Source organism: Camelus ferus, chromosome 31 (assembly GCF_009834535.1).
Source record: "Camelus ferus isolate YT-003-E chromosome 31, BCGSAC_Cfer_1.0, whole genome shotgun sequence".
In the NCBI taxonomy this organism is placed as follows: Eukaryota; Metazoa; Chordata; class Mammalia; order Artiodactyla; family Camelidae; genus Camelus; species Camelus ferus.
In genome coordinates this window covers 4,143,587-4,166,763 of record NC_045726.1, presented here as the reverse complement: position 1 = coordinate 4,166,763, position 23,177 = coordinate 4,143,587, and the positions used below count along the sequence as shown (strand labels likewise).

The 23,177-nt window shown below is 52.3% G+C and overlaps 1 long non-coding RNA gene across 10 annotated transcripts; it reads left to right on the top strand.

Moving 5' to 3' along the window:
- The first annotated feature begins 1,148 nt into the window (after nt 1–1,148).
- LOC106729195 lies at nt 1,149–21,453 on the top strand. Of its 10 annotated transcripts, none has more exons than XR_004316341.1 (6): nt 9,746–10,074; nt 10,331–11,157; nt 11,812–12,003; nt 18,532–18,605; nt 18,831–19,012; nt 19,743–21,453. It is a non-coding gene; the product is annotated as an uncharacterized LOC106729195 (long non-coding RNA). The 10 variants fall into 10 exon arrangements; XR_004316344.1 differs by adding an exon at nt 18,172–18,450 and having other exon boundaries at nt 9,746–11,157; XR_004316342.1 differs by lacking the exons at nt 9,746–10,074; nt 10,331–11,157 and adding an exon at nt 1,149–1,220 and having other exon boundaries at nt 19,743–21,128.
- The last annotated feature ends 1,724 nt before the right edge of the window (nt 21,454–23,177 follow it).

Genomic DNA, 23,177 nt, shown 5'->3' with positions numbered 1-23,177 from the left:
TGGCCATCATCAAAAGTCCACAAGTGACAAATGCTGGAGAGGGTGTGGAGAAAAGGGAACCCTCCTACACTGCTGATGGGAATGCAGTTTGGTGCAGCCACTGTGGAAAACAGTATGGAGATTCCTCAAAAAACTAAAAATAGACTTACCATATGACTCAGGAATCCCACTCCTAGGCATGTATCTGGAGAAAAATATAATTTGAAAAGACATTTGCACCCCAATGTTCATAGCAGCACTATTTACAATAGCCAAGACATGGAAACAGCCTAAATGTCCATTGACAGATGACTGGATAAAGAAGCTGTGGTATATTTATACAATGCAACATTACTCAGCCATAAAAAAGAATAAGATAATGCCATTTGCAGCAACATGGTTGGACCTGGAGATCATCATTCTAAGTGCAGTAAGCCAGAAAGAGAAAGAAATACCATTTGATACCACTCATGTGGAATCTTTAAAAAATATATATATATATAAAGGAATGTTTATTTACAAAACAGAAAAAGACTCACAGACAGAAAACAAACTTATGGTTACCAATGGGGAACAGGGTGGGGAGGGATAAATTGGGAGTTCGGGATTAGCAGACACTAACTACTATATATAAAATAGATAAACAACAAGATCCTACTATACAGCACAGGGAGCTATATTCAATATCTTGCAATGGCCTATAATGAAAAATATGAAAAGGAATACACACACACACATACACACACATAACTGAATCACTTTGCTGTACACCTGAAACTAACACAATATTGTAAATCAACTGTACTTCAATTAAAAAATTAAATTTAAATAAAAAATAGAAGTTCCAGAAGCAATGACTCTCTGGGGCCAGGCGTGGTGGTGAGGCCCTCACCAAGCACAGGTCATTCCAGCCCCACGGGGCCCCGGTGGGGACAAAGCCCCCCACTGTGACAACCCCCACCCGCTACCCACGGGAGGCAGATTCTCCTTAAACCCTCGGCGCACAAGGCCTCCTAGGTTGGCTCCTGGCCTCAGGGCCACGGCCTGGGTCCTTGACCCACCCTGCTCTCCTGGGTCAGGCGGGCAGCTGCCCTGCCCTCTCTGGCTCCCGAATCAAAGTTGAGCCTGACGCCCAGGTCAAGTGGCTGGACATGCGCTGCAAAGGACTCTGGGAAACCAGCAGCCGGCATCTTCCCCCTTTCTCTCCCAGAGGTGGTCTTGTCTCCTGAAAGACTCACAAGGTAGGTAATTGCTCCAAATGGGACAGGGGCTTGGATGATGCTGGCCGTGAAGAATGGCTCACTGGGGGAGGGGCGGGTGACTGGGCAGGTTTATAGATGCCGGAAGGATCAGACCGACCGGCTGCTAATTAATGGGTCCTTTTCCATCTGAAAGAAGGCTGTTACAGGCATACCTCGCCACTCTGCATTTTTGTGTGACAGGAGATTTTTTTTTCAATCAGTGGCTTATTTTATCTGCAGGTGACACAGAAGTAGAGGGGACGCTGATACATTCAGGGGCAAAATCAGAATCACAAAAGCTCTCTGAAAGTCCAGATCAGACAGCCCGAATCACAAGACAGAGTCTATCTGTAAGTAAATGGCAGCTCTGTGTTCAGGTTTTCAAAACCCAACCACTCAAATATGTCGTTGCTGCGAAGAAACAAGCCATCGTTTAATGTGGTTCCCAGGACAGCTCATTAAACCCTGGACTGCGTGAATGGACGCATAGTGCTCAGAACAAAGCCGTCTGCCCCGCACGCAGCAGCCACAGCTGAGCCCCAAGCCAGACCCCCCAGCACCACGGTCCTCCAGGGGCCGGCCTATCAGAGATGCTCAGGGAACCTCGGGCAGCGGGCAGCTCAGCGCCTGGGAGGAGGAGGGACCTCGGAGGGAGGGCCAGGGTGTGGTCACCGGCTACCCAAACAGCCTGCACCTGGAGAAGGTGCGGTTTAGCCCACAAGTGTCGAGAGGCAAAACTGAGGCCGATCCAGCGAACTCAGGGCATCCTCAACAGCAGGAGGGCTTCTGCCTCCTCCATCCAGAGCTGGAGGAGCCTGGGGGTGGGGTAGAGGTCACAGGTACCTATCCCTGAAGCTGTTCAGGGGAGAGGTCGCAGCCAGCACACGGGGCACTGTGTTGGGGCCCCAAGCTAAGCTTAGATTAGATTAAGAGTAAGTGAACTTCTAACCTTTTTCTTTAGTGAGATACAGTTGGCACAGGACACCATATTCGTGTCAGGTGTGTGACCTAGTAACTCGTGTGTGTTGTGACCTCGTCACCACATTGTCTAGTTAACATCCTTTCCCACACGGTGGAATTTTTGTCTTGGGATAAGAACTTTTAAGATCCTCTCTCTGAACCACTTTTGAATATGTAAGGATCATTAAAACAGTCCTCACGCAGTGCATCACATCTCAGGACTTACATATTTTATAACTGGAAGTTTGACCCCCTGTCCACTGCCCCTCCACACTGTTGGCACCACCAATCTGTTCTCTGTATCCAAGAGCTGACGGTTTTGTTTGTTTGTTTTTAGATTCCACATGTAAGTGAGATCATATGATATTTGTCTTTCTCTGACTTACTTCACTTAGTATAATAATCTCCAGGTCCACCCATGGTGCTGCAAATGGCATTTCATTCCTTTTTATGGCTGAGTAGTATTCCATTGTATAAATACACCACATCTTTATCCAATCATCTGTGGATGGACACTTAGGTTGTTCCCATGTCTTGGCTATTGTAAATAGTGCTGCTGTGAACACTGGGGTGCATGTGTCTTTTCAAATTAGAGTTTTTATTTCTTCCAAATAAATACCTAGGTGTGGAATTCCTGGGTCACATGGTAGTTTTATTTTTAGTGTTTGAAGGAACCTGCATACTGTTGTCCACAGTGGCTGCAACAATTTACATTCTCACCAGCAGTGTAGGAGGCTCCCTTTTCTCCACACCTCTGCCAACCCTAGCTACTTCTTATCTTTTTGATGATAACCATCTGGCAGACGGGAGGGGATACCTCCTTATTGCTTTGACTTGCGTTTCCCTGCCGATCAGTAATACTGGCCATCTTTTCCTGTGCCTGTTGGCCATCTGTGTGTCTTCTTTGGAAAAATGTCTGTTCAGATCTTCTGCCCGTGTATTCCTTGGGTTGTTTGTTTTTGCTGTTCAGTTGTATGAGTTCTTTATACATCTTGGATAGTAACCCCTTATCTCCCTCATCTTACAGATGTAAAATCTGCAGGTGTTCTCTCCCACTAAGTAGGCTGCCTTTTCATCGTGTTGATGGTTCCCTTTGCTGGGCAGAACCTTTTCGTTTGAGGTATTCCCACTTGTTGATTTTTGTTTATAACTTTCAAGTTTAAGGTTCTACTTTTTACGAAAATATCAGACATTACAAAGGTAATACGACCAGCTCTAATGCACATGTAAGCATTTAAAAAGTTTTTTTAATATAAAAAAAAATGCAGAGATGCTTTGTGGCTGACCCAAGGAAGACAAAGGTTGCTCAGGAGTGTGGGTGGGAGTGGAGATGCTGCGGGCGGGTTGATGGGGGCTCCTCGCTCAAGGATTCAGGACGGAGCCAAGGCTGTGGCCCCAGGGGCTGCGTGTTTTTCTGGCCGCCACACCAGCCATCAAGCTGTTCCCCAAAACAACCAAAGCAGACGGCCGGCCACCTCTGACTGGCCCTGTGGGACCCGTGGGCCGCGCCAGCTTCCAGTGCGGCCGGGAGAGTGGCCTCATTTCACCTGCGGCGTCGGCCACGCTTTGATGTCAGTGACGCAGGAACCATTCCGGCCACGCAGGCCTGGGAGCCCGGCTTCCCTGGTGGGGCGGGGACGCGCTGCAGTTTCCCAGAGAAAGAAAACAAGGACGTTTTGCTCCAGGGCACTTGGGGAACGGCGGGCTGGGCCTCTCACCCACACGGAGGCCTAGCTCGGGAGCCAGGCGCCAGCGGAGCACGGGGTGGGCGGAGGCCCCTGCCGGCAGGGGTGGGTCCCGCGGGGGGGCGCCGCAGGACTGGACGGGTGTAGCGCGGTTACGTTGTAGTTTTCTGCTTCCAAGGTGACAGGTGAGGGGGGCGGAATAAAGAAGCAGAGGCTGCACTACTTGCATCATCTCTCATCAGGACACACCGTGGGGACTACCACTGTTAGGATGACGTTGGCGGGCAGTGTTCGTGTCTCCGTGACCCGCAGAAGAGACCGGTGGTTTCTCCCTCCCGAATGTGTCCCCAAAGCGTTCAGGGAGGCCAGAGAAGCACGCCGATGAGGGCGGGTTCCTGGAAGTTCAGAGTACTCGTGTGTGTCTGGGGCAGGTGCCCCGAACCACGCCCCAGCAGGCAGGCGCATCCTCAGCCTGCGAGGCAGCCTCGTGGTCGGCACCTTGCGGGTCGGGGCGGGGGGGGGGGGGGGTCCGATGTGCACTTGCGCTTCAAACCTATGGAAATTAAGCCCTTGTCGGTCGCATCATTTGCAAATACTTTCTCCCATTCCATAGGTTGCCTTTTTGTTTTTTTGGATGGTTTCCTTTGCTGTGCAAAAGCTTCTAAGTTTAACTGGGTCCCATTTGTTTATTTTTGCTTTCATTTCTTTTGCCGTGGGAGACTGACCTGGGGGAGCGGCGCTGAGATTTAAGTGAGAGAGTTTTGCCTGTGTTTTCTTCTGAGAAGTTATGGTTGGTGTCTTGTCTATTGAGATGATTGTGTCATTTTTTTGTCCTTTCTCTTGTGGGTGTGGTGTCTCACATTGTTGATTTGCGTATGTTGAACCGTCCTTGTGACTCTGGAATGAATCCAACTTGATCACAATGTATGATCCTTTTCATGTGTTGTTGAATGTAGTTTGCTAATATTTTGTTGAGAATTTTTGCATCTGTGTTCATCAAAGATGTCGGCCTGTAATATTTTTTCTGGTAGTATCTTTGTCTGGTTTTGGTATCAGGATGATGGTGGCTTCATAGAATGAATTTGGGAGTGTTTCCTCCTCTTTAATCTGTCGGAAGAGTTTGAAGATCTTTGTACTCTTGGTGGACTTCCCCAGCAAAGCCATTGGTCCTGGACTTTTGTTTGCAGGGATTTTTTTTATTATTACAGATTCTGTTTCACTTCTAGTGATTGATTTATTCAAATTATCTGCTTCTTCTTGACTCACCTTTGGCAGGCTGTGTGTTTCTAGAAACGTGTCCATTTCTTTTCGGTTGCAGTACGACCTTAAAAATCTCTCTCTGGTCGAGTCTTCCCCCACAGTAAAGCCTGGGACTCCTATGCTTTGATGGAAGGACGTTAGGAGGTCTGGCTTTGGGGTGCTTCGAGAGCCGAATGTTCAGTCTTATTTGTTCCAAAAGTCCTGGCAGCTTGGTACCATGAACTCATTGGCACATTGGCCCAGTCTGTCTCAGGGCTGGCACCGCGTGGTGAGGGTGGCAGGGACAGGCGGTGGGGTGGCGTGGGGACCCGCAGGCACGGGAAGGACTCTCGCAGACTGTCCCTGATGATGCAGCGGGAGGAGGGGGTGCTCCTGACGAAGGGGGAACTGTTGGGGGCCCTCAGACAGCACAGCCCCAGGGAGAGTGGGCTCATTTCTCCCACAGAGAAGTGGGTGGGAGCCATTCCCAAGGGCCTGCGCCGTGGACTGGCTGCTGACCGATTTCAGAGGCTCGAACATCAGAGGCGGGTTTGCTTCGGTTTGTTGAAAGGTGCTTTATTGGGAGGATTTCCACTTCGGGTCTGGCTGCAGGGCAGCGTCCCGTCTTTCCCCGTCTCCTTGCAGAGTCTAAAGCCCACAGGTTCCCAGGCCCTGTCCTTTCAGCGGGATTGCCCGTGTATCTGGTCTTGAGAGCTGGTGCAGCGCAGCATTGCTGTGTGGTGGCTGACACTGTGTTTCCAACATGGGTCTGAGTGCAGGATGTGGCAGGGGGCAGAGGAGATGTCCGTCAGCTTTGGGAAATGCTGGGTTTCCCAGAGCATAAGTCGTAAACAGACTGTCATGAGCTCTCAGAAGGAGGCTCTCGTTGGCTTGTCCGAAGGAGGGGACAGGAAACTGGAAAGCTCTGGGGAGCCGGGAGGGACTGTCACTGGGGACTCTTTCCCACCTCCCTCGGTCCCACAGCCCTGAAGGAGCTGGTGGTGCCCAAGATGCACAGCTGTGGTGTGTTTGCTCGGAAAGGCACCATGGGGTAAGTGACATGGTGGCCCCGTCCTCGGAACCAAGCCAGGCTCAGAGGCACGATGTGGGCTGGATGTGGAGGAGATTCCTCTGTCACCGTGCTGGGTTACACTTCATCGTCGACACGGGAGCGCGTCTGGTGGGCCTGCGGCTTCCCAGGCTGGCGGTGGCCTTGCGAGGACTGTTATAGACACACGGGACCCATATCCTGCAGAGAGAATGCCTACCTCCCCCTCTGTCCCATGACCTCGAACATTCCAGTCACCACCATGGCCTTTTGTTCTTGGAGGAGACTGGAACTTTGGAAAGTGGGGTCACTCCATTGCTTCTTGAAGGTCATCTTCCCAGACTTGCCTGACCCTCAGAATCTCAGTCGTGTTTTGCACATCTGTTTTTTGAAGTTTGTTTTTTTAATTATAAGCTACTGTGTTTCAAGCTTACAGAGTGCAGAAAATAACATAATAGGTCACCAAGTACCCACCATCCAGATTTAACCAATACTAACATTTTGCCCCATCTGTACTGAACATTTTTTAAGATTGCAGGTGGAATTAAAACCCCTGCATATCTGCTTTTGGTAGATGGCAAAGTGTAGTAAGTAAGTTCAATTCTAGTAGGTTGCTGGTTTCACACATCAGCTTCCTCTGAGCCTCCAGGGGATGGACTGCGTGGATCTGCGCAGAGCAGCGAAGCGCAGGGGTGAAGCACTCGCCTTGGTACGGATCCTCTCAGACTTCCATCATGTACGTTCTCCCACCAGCTTGTCGGATGTCTGCACGACAGCGCCCATCCCAAAGGCAGGACCCCCCTGAGTCCAGGAGTTCCAGGGGTAAAAGAATACACCGAGCTGCTCGCAGTGTTGCCCCATTTAATAAAAAGGTCACTAAATATTTTCGGAAAATTAAACAACTCTTTAAACGATGTTCAAAAACTTTCCATGTCCACATCAGCTGAAGTCCTGGAAAGCCAGGGTTCACCTGCCTCTTCTTATGGCCACTGCAGGATCCAGGCTTCACAGGGAGACAGTGCTTCTCGATGCTAGTCCTGGATTTCCTGTTCGATTCATTTCCACCAGGCTGTCCGGGGCATGTTTCAAGCTCCAAAGTTCTGGAGGAAGCTCATGCTCTTCCTGACTAATTGCACCATCTTTGCAGTTTCTCTGTTTTTCCATGGAAGTCATTGCCGTTCTTGCAGCCATGTGACCCGGCCTCAGGTGCCGCCTTTGTCCTCCACATCCGGGTTCTCCCCTCAAAGTGTTTCTCACTTCTCTTTGCTCCTTTCCAGTCCCTCAGCCGCTGTTCAGATTGGGTGTTTCTCACTGTCTGGTGCGGCCACTGCAGCCCGTTTTGCCTTTTCTCCTCCTCCTCCTTTCAACCTGCTTCCAGCGCCAGATTATCCTCCAAAAGAAGCATCCTGGGCCATTCTGCTCAAAATAATTCAGTGGTTCCCCCAGCTTACCAAAGATCAGCTTTCTACCCAGGGCCCCCCGTGTTTGCCATAGTCTTCTGTATCTGCTTGTACATTTCTGTATGTGATGCCTCACAGAAACCTCGGTCCCGGGTGCACAGCACACTTGCCCTCTCTGATCCCCTGAGTCCTCTTCACCCATTTTGTTTGCCTGAGTCTTCCTTTCCCTCCATCATTAAACTAACCATCCTTCATTGGGTACCGACTGTGAACCCAACTCTGTGTCAGGCTCAAAGTACAGCAGTGAACAAGACAGAAATGACCCCTGCCTGTACAAACCTTACAACCCAGTGGAGAAAACAAAAGAATAAATGAAATCTAGAAATCCCACTCCTGGGCATAGATCTGGAGAAAATTCTAATTAGAAAAGACACCTGCACCCCAATGTTCACAGCAGCACTATTTACAGTAGTCAAGACACGGAAACAACCTAAATGTCCATTGACAGATGACTGGATAAAGAGGTTGTGGTATATTTTACAATGGAACACTACTCAGCCATAAAAAAGAATGGGATTTTTGCCATGTGCAGCAACATGGAAGGACCTAGAGATTATCATACCAAGTGAATCAGACAAAGACAAGTTTTGTCACTTACATGATGTCACTTACATATAGACTCTTAAAGAAATGACACAAATGAACTTATTTACAAACCAGAAATAGACTCTCAGACATAGAAAACAAAGTTATGGTCACCAAAGGGGAAAGTAGGGAATGGATAAATTCGGAGTTTAGGATTTGCAGACACTCACTACTGTATATAAAACAGATAAATAACAGGGTCCCCCTGTAGAGCACAGGAACTGTATTCAATACCTTGTAATAACCTATCATGGAAGAATCTGAAGAAAAACACTCATGACTGAATCACTTTGCAGTAAGCTGAAACTAATGCAACATTGTAAATCAACTCAACTTCAATCATTTAAGTTATTTACTTAATTTAAAAAGAATCCGCAGGCAGTCAGCTCGCCAGGCCATGCAAGAGGGACCGTGGTGAGGAAGGTGGGGACCCCAGACCCAGACTCCCTCGGGAAGAGGCGCACAGACAGGCTCTGGCTGTTGTTTATGACAGATAGCAGGGGCCGGGGCAGAGGACAGGAGGGTCTGCAGCCCAGAGAGCCGTCCTGCTCGGCCCCACCCGGCCTCTGCTCCCAGGCCTCCTTGTGCAGATGGGCGGTGCACTGTGCCAGCACAGACCCAAATTCTGACCCCGGTCCTGCTCACACGAGTGTGTAAATGACCACACTTTAACTCCCCCGGTCTTGCTAAGAGTCCACCTGGTACTCTGCGCAAACATTAACTCTGCACGAGAGATCACTCACTCAGTGGGTGTTTATTAAGTGTAAGACCCAAGTGCCCTTCTCGGCAATAAGGATGCGAGTGTGAGTGTGGTGGAAGTCCTGGCTCGTAAGGTCTAGTCAGGAAAGGCGGGCCGCCAGCGAAGTGAGTATGTAAACTGTGCACGATACTGTGGGGCGGGGGTGGTGAAGGTCAATCCTACAGAGAAAATAGATCAGAGAGGAGATAGTGTGGAGGGATTATAATTTTATTTATTTTTGTTCACTCTTTAACTCAACTCATGGATTAAGCAGCTTTGCAGGCCCCAGGGATGCGGCAGAGCAGCCTCCTCCATGGAGCTGCGTTCCAGGAGGCAGAGGGACAAGAAACAAGGTGAAAATCGAAAGACAGAGAGATGCCAGTGCAAAGAGGGAGTGATGGGGAAAAGGAGGGGTGTCCAGAGACTAGACAGGAGGCCACTGAGGAGCGACAGCTGGTTAGAGACGGGGGAGATGAGGAAGCAGGCGGTGGGGACACAGCGAGGGAGAGGATTCCAAGAAGCGAAGCTCACAGGCGCCCCCGTGGGACTGCCCGGCTGTGCTGGGGGAGGGAGGGGCAGCCGGGACATAGTGGGCTCTCACCAGGGCTCGGGCTGTCATTTGGAGTGATGCAGAGAGCCGGCTTGGAGCAGAGACGTGACCGGGTCAGACTTTGATTTGAACAGGGTGGCTCTGGTGCTGTGTGGAGAGCAATCTGAGGGGGGCTGGGGCAGAAGCTGGGGCGCCATGGGGAGGGGGCGGCTGCCACTCCAGGCACAGCATTGGGGCTTGGAGGAGCAGAGGGCTCTGGGTACGCCTTGGAGCAGGGCCCGTGGTGGGTCAGGGGTCCGGTGCCAGAGGGAGGGGAGCAGCTAGAAGCAGAGATCTGCTATTCCGGGGCTGGGGGGCACTCTGGGGAACCCAGGAGTTCCTGGGTTCGTGTGAGTTTAATGTAGGGTGATCCAGTGAGGTTTCCATGAAAGGAGTTGCCCAGTAGAGACTTGAAGGAGATGAAGAAAGAAGCTCGGGTGTTTGAGCAGCAGACGCAGTCAGGCGGGCTCAGCACAGCCAAGCCCGCTGTCGTCCTGAGGTCTTCTGCCTCCAGGGCCCGTGGCTGGCGCACACACGTCCTTACCTCCGGTAAGGCGGACCTCCGGTCCTGAGACTTATCCGTTGCTAAATGGTATTTGCTGAACGTATGAGAGAAAGGAAGAAACTTAACCAGTAACGGACTGCTCCAACCACCATCCCTTCCAAGGGGAGCTCCCGGCCAAGACGCTTGGGATCTGGGGGAGGGGCTGGAGGTCTGGGGGCGGTGGGTCTCCAAGGATGGTGCCCCCTGCAGCAGAATCAGCGGGGACGGTGGTAAAATGCGCCTTCCTGGACCCTTCCCCAGACCTCAGTCTGGGTTTCTAGGGGAGAAGCTGGGACCTCTCGGTTACAGACTCATCGAGGATCCTTCTGACGCTGAAATGTAAGAGCTACTGACGCTAAAGGAGATGACACGATGGACACTTTTCCCTGGAGCCGGGTCGTGTCCAGCCGTGAGGTGGGGAGTGACAGCCGCTCGGCGATTCTGTGATCACGCGTGCTCACCACCTAATCAAGTCGCCACGGTTGAGTTAGAACCTGGTGGTTCGCGTCCACACGCGTCGTTCCCACGGTGACAGCATCAGCAGGACGGGCCCCTTGCCGGACACCTCGCAGCTGAGCTCTGCAGCTGGGGAAGAGACGGAGGGCACAGAAAGGCCAAGTCCCGTTACTCCCGGGGTTTTCACACTGTGACCACGAGCCCATCCCACTCTCGGCTATAATGGAGGAAAAGCACTTTCTCTTCACACTGTGTTGTAAGCAGGACTGAAAGTCACACGCTAACCTTGGACTCTGTATTTCGTGAGCCTTTATGGCCTGTCTTCCAAGGCCAGGAAACCATCAACCCCAGGAGGGCAGTGCTGGGTGGCTCATGGCTCCCCCCAGTGCCTTCGATGCCCGGCACGCAGTAGTCACTTAAAAGATAACTGGGGATGGACGAATGACCCCACTCCGCCTCCTGACGTGAAGGACCCAGCGTGCACACATCCTGTCTGCCGGCTGTCACTGTTTCCGTGGTTGCCTCCCACCAGGGGGCCACCCCCCAGATAAGTCCATGCAGTTTCCACTTACGATGTAACTTTCTGGTGACCCCATAAAGAATTGGCAGGAATTCTCGGAAAGGAAGATACGGTAATTGTTCTTGTGGGGATCGCGGAAGGATCCGTTTCACATTCTTCATCCTTCCAGATGGGCTTTTGTCCCCAGGGCGGTCATTCCAGAACCGTTCTCAGCCTTAAGTTTGCTCCAAGAAATAAAAATAGTGATTTAGGGCTCGATCGCTCCCACAAGAGACTCCCCTGTTTCAGGGGGCAGAGTGGGGAGGAGGCAGAGGAGAAGGCCACTGGGAAGCAGGGGGCTGCTGCCCACAGGGCCCTTCGGGTCAGTGAGACGCTGTCTGCCGGGTCTCTCTGGAGGGTGAGGGCGTGGAGGGCCGGGGGCCGGGCCGGAGATGGAACCGTCCGCGTGGTCAGGCAGCTCAGGACACTTTGAGCAGCCCCGGATGCTGGATGCCGGCACACTGAGGTTGGAGTGGGTGTGGGCCCATCCCACCCTTCTACCAGGATGGCCTTCAGATGCCAAGGCTCGTGTCCAGGGCTGCTTTGTGAGCTGGTTGGGGCACTGTACTCCTGAGGTTTGATTGTATTTCTTGAGCTTTTACTGGGCTAACATATGAATGCTTTCAGCAAATAGCTACGTGTCTGCCTCTGTGCTGGGTGCTGGAGATGCGGCCGTGAGCACGGGTGGGAAGGAAGGACCACTAATCAGTGGAATCTTGTTTTGCAGCCTCGGATTCCAGACCTGCTGGTCTGTTTCTCCCAGGCCTGTTGTTGTGTTCAAAGCGGGTGCTTTCACGGTCACTGGATCAGAGTGAATTCTTCAGGACGGCTCAGGGCAGCCCCTGTTCTAAGGATGTAATGACCTAACATGCGATTGAAAACCAGCCTGTCAGGCGCACACCAAGCTCACGGATTCCAGGTGAGCTGACGGGATGGGCCCTCCTGTGCAGAGTGATCAGAGTGGCCTGGCCCTTTGTCCCTGCTCTGCGGCCAGGGCCCCACCATGACCCGGCGGGACATCCGCCCTTGGCTCCCACCACGGATGGAGTGAGACCCAGTGCCGCCCCCCAGGGCGCCCGCCTGGGATCCGCTCCTGCTCCGAGTCCTGCCGGCTCCTCTAGACGCTTGTTCTGGCCTCAGAGTCGGCCTGGGACCTGCGCCGACCACGTGGCTGAGGGAGCCCGTTCTCATCCCGCTGGCTGGGGTCCTGCTCTCCAGAGCAGGTGCTGGGAGCGGCTCAGCTCATTGTTCGTTCGATGACAGATTGTTATGCATCTCCCCTGCCAGAATGTCAGTCCCTTGAGACTAGGAAAGGGGTGGCGTCGGTAAATACTCGTGGGGTGAATTAATATGCCCTCTTCCCTAGACACCTGCGGGCTCTCTGGGGCTTCGGCCACTCTTGCCAGGTTGCCAAGGGTCGGACAGCTCTTCTGAGATCCTACCCAGAAACGTGGTCTGGACACAGAGACCAGCACCCAGTCGTAATATTTTATTTAATATTCTTTTGTTAAATTGACTTGAAGGAAATCGGCCCCAGACCAGTAACTGGGAAGATTGCATGTGACCCATGTAATTGAGGGGGCCAGACAGCGGGCCAGGGAGATGCGGTCTCAGCGGCTGCCTCCTGGAAGAGCAGTGTCACCCAGGTCCCCTTTCCTGGGACGGAGGGCTGCGGCGGAGCCCGGGAGCTGCTGGCACCCGGACAACAAGTGTCACGGGCAGGCTGGTGGAGCATGGTGGAGGGACAGCCCGATGACATCGTGCTGAGACAGGATGCCGGCAGCGCTGGGTCCCCCTGCTGTGCGCGTAGTAGCTACACTGGCTCGAGTGACAGCCCCTCTGTTTAAAACTGACAAGGAGAAAACACAAGTTTGTTTTCTGTGCCACACATGACCCCAATGCTTGGCAGCTGGTTAAAATTCCTGTTTCCCTGGTCCAGATTTAGCGCCTGTGAGGATGCGGTGGATAGAAGTCTCTCCACCTCTGCCCTCCGGCTGCTGGCCCTGCTTGCGTTTCTTTTTGTACAGTCTTTCTCTTCTGTCCCTCTGACGCACAGCGTCAGTGACATGTCATTGTCCCTGATGCTCCGAGCTGGAAAGCGTTCGCTCTTCTGTAGCACAGAGACATGAAGGGCCCTTCTGCCTGAGTCCAGTCCTTTTAATGACTTAAGGCTGAAGAGTGTTTTTTCTCTGTGGAATGACCCTCAACAAAAAAGGATTGTCCACGACCAGGAATTTGAGAGCTTTCTAATCCTGCCAGAATGGGGAAATTCTACGTGAGTTTTACATCCGGAGAGAGTCTCTGACAGACACTGAGCTGAACGGTCCTGTCGCCGGCCCATGGGAAGAAGACTGACTGCACTGTGAGAGTGTTTGTCACACGAGTGACACCCCAGTGACAGCGCCCTTCCCCCCGCCCGGGAGAGTGGTCCAGCCCTGCTCTCACCCTCTCCCGCGTCTCTTCCTGATCCACATGGACAGCGACCAGCGGCTGAGCATCCCTGCTGGGCGGCTGTGGCCTCAGAGCCTCTCGCTCGTGCTGAGAAATTGCCTGGAGGGGAACTCAGGGCCACCTGGCTGCTCAGATGCTGCCGTCACCCCGCTCAGGGGTCAGCACCCCAGGCAGGGTGTGAACTTCTCTCACGCCCAACAAACCCCAGAGACACCCCTCCTACGGGTCGTAGGAAAGCTGTTTCTGACCCAAGGGTCACAAAATTACTGTGAATTTTAATTGGCTGCCAAGTCACTGCTAATTCATCCGACTTTGGCAGAAAAAAATTAAGTGTTAAAGAAATGAATTTAGCAGGAAGAATTTTCTTTTTTAACATGAGCACAGTCAATCCTCGGCAGCTGAAAGTCTCACAGAGGGGGTGGTTCTGAAACATGGGGGGTAGGGTGCGTTCATTTCCAGAACCTTCTGCTTGAGGAAGGGTCTGGAAAACTGCAGGATTCATTCTGGATTATCCATCTTTTTTGCTAACAGAGGGGTTATCTACTACTGCCCAAAACAGGCAAAAACAAATTCATGATGCAGTGAGACAAGGCAGAGGGACAGGGCACATAGGCCTGACACCCATTGCACATCCAATGAAACCAACACCAACCTGACCTGGGGCTGAGAAACTGAACCTCAGGTCCCTGACCTTGCTTCTATCCTGCAGTGTCCCTGACCTCCCCTCCTGTCCTGTGGGGTCCCAAACTTCCCTTCCCATCCTCCTGGGGTCCCCAGCCTCCCCTCTGTCCTGTGGGGCCCCCGATCTCCCCTCCTGTCCTCCTGGGGTATCTTCCCTCCCCTCCTGTTGTCCTGGGGTCCCTCCCCTCCTCTCCCATCCTCCTGGGGTCCCTCCCTCCCATCCTCCTGGGCTTCAGAGGAGCCATCTTTGTCCCTGCCCATTCCTCTCATTTCCTCCTTCCCCGGTTTTTCCCTGGCTTTCTCTTCTCATACTCACATTTTCTCTCTTTCTTTTCCTTGATGTCTATTACATATACACATTAGAATATGTTTAAAAATTCACAGTTGCATCATAAACGTCCACATATCTATCATGAAGTCGAGCATCCTTTCTGGGAATTTACGCTGTTTGACAGGTAATGTTGCTCTGTTCCCTCAACATACATTCCGGCCCCTGTACCCCTGTCTTCTTTTATTGTAGAGGTTAGAGAAAAAAATTCTCAGCTTTCCAGCCTCTGCAGTAGCGAGGTGGGGCCTGAGGAGTCCGGCTCCTGGTTGAAAACCTGCCTGCGGTTTCTCTGGCACAACAAGGCCATTTGAAAGGCTTTCCCTGGGAGACCTCGGGTGGGAGCCTCCCAGAGCTTGGTGCACGGCAGGGCTGCAGGCTCTCAGGGAGCCTGGTGCCTCAATTCCTAGGTCTCCTCCAGGGGGAACCTTGAAGACGCTTCCTCTCCAGGACTCAGCACTTCTGCATATCTGGCCCTTCTCCTGCACCTGGCCCCCTCCCTGCCCCATTCCCCAAGTCCTTAACTCCAGCCTCCTGAGTGTGGTAGGTGCTTTCTGCACATCGCCTTGCGCTGGTGTCATTGCACTGGGTGATTGGAGGCTTCACTGTTACTCCTTGTGGCTTTCTTCGGCTGCTCTTTAACCCCTGACTGCTCAGTGCTCTCTCCCAGCCCAGCTGAGCTCCTGGCAGCCATGCCACACAATCTGGGGCCATTAAATCTAAGAGGAAGTCAGCTGAACGGCTTATGAGAAAGCTTTTGCTTTCCCGCTCAAGCAGGGAGTTGGGCATGGGAGACAAACCGCATTCAGCCTTCATCCTGCCTGGATGACAGATGTGATGGCTGGAGAGGCAGCAGCCATTGTGTGAACATAACATGAGAAGCCAACTCCTTAAAGATGCTAAGAAGAAAGGAGGCGAAGGAGCCTGGGTTTTGATCACACAGTTGAGCCACTCAGGTGCCTCTGCTTGTGCTTCTTCTTGTGCAAAGGCCAGAAACGTCTACAGTGATTTGAAAACATACCCACAAACTCTTTGACTCTTTCCCCATCAAAAGGTAAGGTCTAATTCTCCTAATTCACCGCCTTTAGCTTGTTGCTCCTAATAGAATACAGCAAACAGGATGTGGAGGCCAGGCTGTAGGCATGTTATAGCTCCTCTCTCTCTGTCTCTGTGTGTTTTGTGTGTGTGTGTGTGTGTGTCTCTGTGTCTCTCTGTGTGTGTATGTCTCTCCCTGCCTCTCTGTCTCTGTCTCTCTCCCTCTCTGTGTCTGTATCTGTCTCTCGCCCGCTCTCTCTTTCTCACACACACACACACAGCTGACACAGAAGAAGTCCAGAGACACTGCAGCCTCCTTGCTAGAGAGACTGTTGCAGAAAAAACGTGTTACAGCTCAGCTGTGACAGCAACCTGGATCCAGGGGAGAAACCAAGCAGCACTCAAGAGAGTTGGAGAACTCAGGTTTATTACGCCAGCAGGCACAGAGGAGTTAACACTCCACGCTCTAAAACCCATACATAGCTTTACACAGGCTTTTATAGGCTGCCAGTTTACACTTAGCAACATCATATGCAAATAAGTTATAACAAAAGTTGACTAATTAGGAACAAACTTTGTAGAAATGGACCAATCAAGAGGGAGAGAAATAACCAATCAGGAGTGAGCTCCATGCAAATAAAGTACTACAAATGGACCAATCAGAAGTTAGGGAAATGGGCCAATCAGGAGGAAGAGAAATAACCAATCAGGAGTGAAGGAAATAACCAGTCAGAAGTGAGCTCAGGGAACCAATAGAATTTTAGGGGTAAGTAAGCCGGTTCAGAGGCAAAAAGTGAGATAGAGTCTGTGGGCCAGGGAACCAGATGGTGTTGGCAGGAGAGTAGTGGCCCTGCCTGGGGGTCCTGCGGGTCTTTTTATGGGGCTTCCCGCGTCAAGACCACAGGCTTCCCCAGAGCAGGATGCTGCAGCTGCTGACCGTCTAACGGCGCGGCGGGGCGGGGCGGGGGAGTCGGGGGCACGCACGGGCTGGGGAGAGACGGCGGAATGCTGAGCGCTGGGATTTGGATTACTCGGGATCTAGCATGAAGCACTCTCGTGGGACGGGGGAGAGCAATGAACGCTGCTAATCGGCTCGCTCAGCGTCCTCCGTGACTGCAGGGTGCGGGCTCAGCTAGAAGGCAGAGTTGGTGATCTCTTTATTATGCATGAACCTATTTTTCTGACTCACGTGGGCATCTGTGACCGGTTGGCCCGATGCCCGGACGTCCAGGGCGATGGCGCAGCGCGGGGTCTGGCTCTGCTCTCTCCTGTGCAGTGGGCTCCACCCCTTTTGGGACGCGGTGGCACCAGGTCTGGAAACACCAGTGAAATTATTTCATCATGGAATATTAAACCTTGTATCAGGTATTCATCTGTGTTTCCAGAATTGGGTGGCCACCCTGCAGACGTGCTTTGGGAGCCTCTTTACCAAAACACAGCAACTCCAGCTTTCAGCCCATCCGCCGCCGCTGAGACGTGCCTGCCCCACGTGGGTGGGCTCCCAGGGACGCTGTTGTGTGACCGGCCCGCTGGCCTTGTTGGCTGAGCAGGAGGTGGACACTGGGTTCGTGTAGGATACTTCTCAGTGTCCTGTAGACAAGGATGAATCCGCTGTCACAAGGGGGACACGATCGACAAGCGCCTCCAGGCTGGCGCTAACAGCAGCACTGCCAGAGACACAGGGCGGCGCGTCCGTCCTGGCCAGCAGGCAGACTCCTCCTTCTGCTCCAAAGCTGGCCTTTTTTCTAATAGAAAAGCACTTCCCTGCGATACTGAGAAGAATCAGCTCGTTGAAACATGATTTCAAATCCACACACCCCAGCTGGTCTTCACTAAATGAAAAGCTGTCCTCCGGTGCCACAAGGATGTCGTCATCGGCTGTCCTTTGCCAAAACCAGCACCACCGAGTGTAAGCACGCAGGACGGCTTCCCCCCGCTGGCTCTGGGTACAGAGCCCCCCGACGGCTTTTTATCTGATGTTGTTCCTGGCGTTTTCCGTGGCGAGCAGAAGGGGGCAAAACGTGGCTTCTGACTTCCTGTACCTTATTAATGTCCTTTCTTGTTTATAGCTGGTAACTTCATAAAGCTGGGCGAAAAGTAGGAAAAAACGGCAAAAGACTTTAAATCTAAACATTTAAGGAAAGAATGATGGAAAGAGAGAGATTCACAAGAAGAAGAGATTGGGGAGCAGGCGGATGAGCGAGTTCCCTCAGGGTGAGAGAGACCACTTACCCTGGAGCCGAGCCCGCCCCCTAGAATAGAGCAGGAAGCGGAGGGAGCCTGTGGGGCTGATGGAGCCAGGGAACGATGGATTGAAAGGATTTGACGAAACGAAGGCCGGAAAACTGGATTGCCCACTGCGAATGGGACCCGGATCTGCTTCTGTCGAATGTGAAGTATTAAACCTTCCTGGCTGTGTTGGCTCCGTTTGGAATCTGATGCAGCCTCTGGGTATAAAGACCAAAATTCTAAACGCTCGTCGTGTGCCACCGTTAGTGCTCATAATCTATTATAGTTTATTGTGTTTAATAAGGATTGTGTAATACATAACTATAACCGAATTATAGCTCATCCTGTAATCTGTTTTGAACACAGATGTAAGCCGCAACCCTGCCCCCCACCGTATATCTGGGGGGGTCCTTGCACCTCCAGGTAAGTCCTCTCTGAGTGACTACCTCGTGGTCTGACGTTCTGACTCGGGGCCGGCCGCTCGAAAGTCAACTCCTGAGAGGCAAGTGTTGGTGGAAAGGAAAGTTGCTTTTAATCAGAATGCTGGCCATCTGGGGAGAAGGCAGACGTGTGTCCCCAGAAACCGTCCCGAAGGGTCTGCTTGACCATGAAGGGTTTTAAAAGGAAAATGGGAGGCAACCTCAGGTAATCGTGGAGATGGGGGTCAGGCCCGTCGCCACCCCCCACCACATGCAGACTTGTCGACGTCTTGTAATCTTTCCTCAGATGCCCTTTCGTTCATGCAGTCTGTCCGCAAGACCACGAAGGGGAAGCGTGGAAGCGACGTGGTCATCTGTTAAGTACGTACTCTCCATTCCTTCTTCTTTGATCCATGGAAAGAACCAACAGATGAGGCAAGGTATTGTGTGATCAAAGGGCCTGAGAGGTGTGTTTGTGCCCAGCTGAGCAGAGCATGGGGGTGCCTGGTTTAAATGTGGTGACAATGTTGCTGAAGCGACAAGACTGCTGAGGGCGGTTTTCCGCAAAGAGCTGCTGCCACTAATGTCTGCTCTATGGGCCCCCAGGTCTGCGAGGACGGCAGTGGGGGAAGCACCTCTGACCTGGTCTCCAGTGTGGTGCCAGCCCCATCTCGGCCCCGGGAGCCACTGCCACCCCTTCAGTCACCGCCTCTGCGGGGAGAGGCTGAGCTGCACGCCCGCCCCCATCTTCCATCCGCAGAAAGACAGCTTCCTTCGTCTTATTAACGGTAACGCATCCCAGCACTCCATGAACTACAGACCTCATCCTGAAGCAGTCACGTTGCTTATCTGAATGAAAGACTGTTTCCTCCCCCTAATGAATGTGAACAGGGCCCCAGAGCCGTGGGCGAAATGTGGGAGTCCCGCTGGACTGCGCAGGGCGACCGTAGACAGATGACACGGTGACTCTTTTCTCGGGAATCTCCCGTGATCAGTGTGACAGGCGGGCACAGAGGTGGGACTCAGGAGATTTTGGTTTAATTATTCTGCCCGGAGCAGCAGGATACTTTGTTCTTTGCCAGCACCACCGCACGCTGATGCTTAAAGAGGCTTGAAAACGGGACCCTACCCGTGCTTCTCAACCTGTGGCAAACACAGCCTCCCTCATTTTACTTTATTTCTTATTAATTTGTTTTTATGGAAGCATAGTTGATTTACAGCATTGTGTTAGTTCCCGGTGTGCAGTATACTGATTCAATTACACATAGATAAATATTCTTTTTCAGATTCTTTTCCATTATAGGCCATTACAAGATATTGAATATAGGTCCCTGTGCTGCACAGCAGGACCTTGTTTTTTTATCTATTTTGTATGTAGTAGTTTGTATCTGCTAATCTCAAACTCCCAATTTATCCCTCCCCACCTTTCCTCCTTTGGTAACCATAAGTCTGTTTTCTGTGTCTGTGAGTCTGTTTCTGTTTTGTAAATAAGCTCATTTACGTCTTCTTGTTTTTTAGATTCCACATATGAGTGCTGTCCCATATTTGGCCTTCTCTGAGTTACTTCACTGAGTGTGATCCTCTCTGAGTCCATCCCTGTTGCTGCAAATGGCATGATTTCATTCTTTTTTATCAGCTGCCTTCATTTTGCGGGCGGGAAACAGAGACCTAGACAGACGATTGCTCTCAGCAGGCGCTCTGAAGGCTCGCACCTCATCACAACTGATAGACCTTCATGTCTCTCCCTCCTCGACTGCTCTGATCATTGTATTTGAAAATCCACCATAAAGGGGAGAAATTCTCAGGAGGCTTTGAAGAAGGGGCCAACATCTTTAAGTTACAGTGAGGAGTGCATGCGTATGTGTGTATGTGCATGTGTGGACGTGAGTTTGAGGTCTGCATGGTTCGGGGTTTGGAGACCTAGGCTTGCAAAGACGGAGGCAGGGAGCATCCATTGCAGGTGCTGGCCCCAGTCAGGTGCCCTGCAAGCTGCAGGCACGTGAGCTGAGCGGCAGAGAGGGGAGCTGGAGGGGGATGGAAGAAAAATCACCTAGAACACAGCTCTGCCTTCCAAGATGCGCTCGGAATATAATCTTTTCAAAGTTAAGGAAAAAGCCTGGCTCCTGGCTGATACAGGGCCCCTGTCTGAGTCCAGCCATTGCCCAGAGTGGCAGTTGAGAGCAAACTTTTCGTTTGGGGGTTTACCGCCAGGAAGCCCTCTGAGACCACAAGGAGGGTCCATGTGTGCCCCTTTGCACTTTCTAAAAAACTAAATTGAGTCCCTTTGAAATCTGTAGATATGAGTCTGCTGAACTCCCCACAGGAAGAACTGAAAATTCTCAGGATTCTGGTTATTTATAGCCCGCTTTCCGTGCCTGCAGCACCAGGTTATCAGCGCTTCCCCGACGGGTGCTGGGTCCTGGACGACGTGCCTTACACTGTTTCTGCACGACTCAGCCACGTGACATCACCAGACTTTGCAGAATCCCCCAAAGTTCAGAGGAGAAAGGGAGGGAGCACCAAAATTACCAGGGAGAGTTCCTGGAATCAAGCTGTCAGTAAGAGTTGATCGTTTTAAGGGAATCCACTTAATTCCCTTAAATCATTTTGACTAACTCACTAGCTAGTTCAGCAAAGCAAGCAGCTTAACCCATTGACGATCGAATTGATTAACTGCTTTTGTTTGCGTTTCTTGTTTTTGTTTTTGTTTTTGACATAGTGTAGGCACAGCTCAAGTTAAGCAAACCCGACCATCTTTTCAATGCTTCCGGAATAGAAGCAAAAATGATTTACGAATGTGACAGTCCATGTGGAAAACAGAGCTTCATTAAAGAATTAGGTGGGATTAAATGGGTTAAGCTCACCAGAAAAAAGTTAAAATAAAAGGCTATTCTTGCCAGGGAATGAAGTCTCTGCAGAAGTGGTGTGGAGGGTCCCTCAGGGCCTCGGAACAATTAGCTCGCAGAAAATTAGAGGCAGCCTCGGTGCTTCTGGGGATTGAGACGTAACAGGTGTCTCCCGTCCCCCGGGAACCCGGTCACCCCTCCAGCCTCTCCGTTGCGGGATGCTTGCCCCTGCAGGCTGAACCCAAACCCTTGGGAGTTAAAGACTTCACGTCAGAGAGAATCTGAGTAATTGGATTCTTGGAAGACATCACCTTTGTAAGATTCTGCTCCAGATGTAATTCCTGAGGTGTTTTCTGTCAACAAAAAAAAAATCCTAAAATAAACTCCCTTCTCCTGACTGAGGAAAGGCAGGAAGGAAGGGGCTGGAGTTGAGGGAGGGGAGACACCTCACTGTCCCTTTTCCTGCGTCGTGCTCGGGACAGAGAGAGCCGGTGAGCAGGCCTTGAGGGCAGCTCCGGGGAAGAGGGAGGCGTGACGGTCCAGGGAGGAGCGGTGTCTCTGCGTCTGGAGGAAGTGGGGGTGAGGGGGGCGGGCCAGGTGGGAGAGCGATGCTCTCCCCGGACCTGCCCGTGTTAGGCCGGTGGGCATCCTGGGCCTGACAGAGGGTGGCCTGACGAGGGCACAGGGGGTGCGGAGTGTGCAGAGCTGGGAGGGAGGACCTGGGGGGCGACAGCCTCCCCACAAGGAGACGGTTCATTCCTCATCCGGGTCGAACACCAGACGTATCCTGGAGCGAGGTTCAGAGCGTGGTCTGCTGGACCAGCTGGTATGACGATTTGTCGTAGGGCGAGCCCCATCTTTGGGGAAATAGTCTCCATAAGCCCCCAGGAGGACCAGAGCCAGGGCCCGGTTGCAGAGGCCGAGCGGGCCGCCTTGTCTCCAGAGGACCAGGCCGGGGCTTCGGGAGAGGCTAGAATGGACCCCACGTGGGGGAGCGGATTTTGTTTTCTTTCTTGGAAATCAGTGAAGGTGGTCCCCAGGTGTGGGACCGGGAGGGCGTGGTTGTGGGGTCAGAAGGCAGGGGGTCCTCTGAGCTGGGAGGCCGAGGTCCGGCCCCCGCAGGACCCCTGAGGCCGGCCTGGTGCCCAGCTTCAGGATGGAGTAGAGCCGGGCATGGAGCGGGTGTGCCTGTTCCATCTTTTATTTCACTGGGACCCGACATCAGCTACACTGCGGAGAAAGCGCCCCACAGGCCCAGTTTCCACGCGTGGTATTTCGGGTTTTCACACGTGGCTAGAGACCACTCACAGCCTCCGGCCTCCCCAGGAGAGAGAACTTTGCAGGATAGAAGCCAGCTTCCTGGGTGACCTTCAGTCCCCAGTGTGCATCCTCTTGAAGGGAGGTTGGGCATCGCCATCAGAGTGGGCACACCTACCCTCGGTAACTTCGCTCCAGGCCTCCCTTAGAAGTGCCTGTGCAGTCAAGGGAGTGCAGGGAGGTTGTTCTGAAGCACGATTTACAGTCACAGAGACTCAGAAACAAGCTGGCTGTCCACAAGTGGAGTTAAAGTCGCGTGGAAAGGTCTCCAAGGTACTGACAACTGATTTTTTTTAATCTGGATGTAAAATTCACATAACAGAACATCAACCATCAGCCGTTTAAAAGCGCCCAGTTCAGTGGCGCCCAGGACACTTGCTGTGCCGTCCGCCAGCTGGTCTAGGTACAGATGGACGCTGCCATCACTGTGGAAGGAAACGCCTTCCCAGTCACAGTCCCTCCCACCACCTGAGAAATGACTTAAATGTCAGCGCAGTACGTGTAGGATTATCCCACGGATGTATAAACCTACCCCACCCCCACCCCTGCCGCCCCAAGCTCTGTCCCGTGAGCCCAGGGCACACAGAGTCATGGTGACCACTCCATGGTTCAGGTCCCACCCCGGCTGGCCGTTCATCTCTGCGCCCCTGTTCCCAGGGTCGGGAAGGGGGAGACAGTGGTCCCTGCAGAGAGGGAGGAACGTCTACTTCTGTGCTATTTGATTTATTTATTTTCTTGGCCACAATCGTGAGCAAATATTCTGCTTCCCCCTCAGGGAGCAGGTGTGCTG